This window comes from Myotis daubentonii, chromosome X (assembly GCF_963259705.1).
Source record: "Myotis daubentonii chromosome X, mMyoDau2.1, whole genome shotgun sequence".
NCBI lineage: Eukaryota > Metazoa > Chordata > Mammalia > Chiroptera > Vespertilionidae > Myotis > Myotis daubentonii.
The window spans coordinates 18161600-18163630 of NC_081861.1; the positions used below are offsets into that span (position 1 = coordinate 18161600).

Below are 2031 nucleotides of genomic sequence, written 5' to 3' on the forward strand. Positions count from 1 at the left end.
AAGAGTTGACTATTATGACTAAAGTTAAGCCAGCTAAATGGTGCTCACAAAAAGTATGCAAATTCATTTACTCACCTTGCTTCACTCAAAGTTCTCACACCCAGGTACACTCAAATTCCTGCTTCAGTATTCATAAGAGAAAAAAAGAACATATTTCTAGAAATAACCAGTTCTCTGTAAGACTGACTTTCATAATACCTTTTATTTGGGGGAGGAGAGTGTTGTGTGTGTGTGTGTGTGTTTTTTATAGACAACTTTAGTTTTTATTTCATGATCATAAACTTAACTCTGCAATCCAGCTAGACTGGGAGGGACTAAGGAAATTATGGAAGCCAATGAACTATGGAGAGAGCACAAAGATTATAGAACATTCCAAGCAGATGGGGATAAAGGGTGCTCTCCTGAGTTACAGAAGGAATGGTCTGGTGGTTAAGATAAAACACAAGTCAAATTTATTAGAGTTGTTCACATTCAGCAATGGTGATCTTCTTTTTTTATATTTTATTGATTTTTTGTAGAGAGCAAGGGAGAGGGATAGAGAATTAGAAACATCGATGAGAGAGAAACATCGATCAGCTGCCTTCTGCACACCCCCAACTGGGGATTTGCCTGTAACCAAGGTACATGCCCTTGACCGAAATCAAACCCGGGACCCTTAAGTCCGCAGGCCGACACTCTATCTACTGAGCCAAACCAGTCAGGGAAATGGTGATGTTCTTGCTGGTCTTGCCATTCCTGGACCCTAAGTGTTCCATGGCTGTCACAATATCCATGCCTTTTGTCACCTGACCTAAGGCCACATGCTTGCCATCCAACCACTCAGTCTTGGCAGTGCAGATGAGAAACTGGGAACCGTTTGTGTTAGGTCCAGCATTTGCCATGGACAAGGTGCCAGGACCTGTATGTTTCAGGATGAAGTTCTCATCCTCAAATTTCTCCCCATAGATGGATTTGCTGCCTGTGCCACTATGGTGTGCGAAGTCACCAGCCCGGCACAAAAATCCTGGAATAATGTTGTGAAAGCAACAACCTTTTTAACCAAATCCTTTCTCCCCCGTGCTCAGAGCATGAACGTTTTCTGCTGTCTTTGGAACTTTGTCTGCAAACAGCTCGAAGGTGACATGGCCCAAGAGCTTACAGTCCACGAAGATGTCAAAGAATATGGTGGGGTTCACTGTGGCTAGTCACGGACAGGGCGGTTCTTGGGCAGTGGCATCTGCAAAGCCAGGAGTGTTTGTTGTAAGCCATTTTCTTAATTCCTAGAAATCATCAGTGTAAAAAATTATCTGGCAGAGATGCCCCTGCATTTACTAAACAGATATAATGCTAACAGTCTCAGTGGCCTTAGACCTCTGACTTCTGTTGTTTTGCCATCTGGCCATCATACTTTTGATCTCCCTCCACCCCAGGACTGGCAGAGTATAACTCACATTAGAATCCATTTGCTCTTGCATGCTCTTTTCCTTTTCTCTTTTACTGGATAAGATGCTACTCTTCCCATAATTTTGAAAATATATACCTATACTTTATTTTATTTTTCCCTAGACCCCTAGAAAACATCTGCTTTGGCTCAAAATTACAACAGACTGGTTAGCACAGTATTCTAAAACAAACAGGCTTAGTAGTTAAATATTCCATAGATAAACAGAATCTATTTTCCATGTTAATCCTTTTAAAATCCAACAAGAGGGTGTTTTGCACAAGCATGCCAATCAATTAAAAAGGCAAATATCAGAAAAGTACAAAATGTCAGAGCTGGAAAGGGCGCTTGGAGGTCATCTAAAACAACCTCCATGTTTTTCCATATGTGCAACCAAGGTCCAGTGAGGGTGGGTTGCCAAGAGATTCGTTTAGTTAAAAACAAAGCTGCATGCAAACCCGGAAGTGTAATGTCTGTAACTTAGTTTGAAAGTTATCCAAAAATAAGATGGATTGAGAGATGGATAGAGGGATAGATATGATAAATCAAGTGCAGTAAAATGTTAGTTATTGATAGGATCTAGTTGGCAAGTTCATGATTGTTCACTGTAA

The 2031-nt window shown here is 41.0% G+C and overlaps 1 pseudogene; it reads right to left on the reverse strand.

Annotated features, from left to right (window-relative positions):
• Positions 1–680: 680 nt before the first annotated feature.
• Positions 681–1795, reverse strand: LOC132223413 (peptidyl-prolyl cis-trans isomerase A-like; annotated as a pseudogene).
• Positions 1796–2031: the final 236 nt, after the last annotated feature.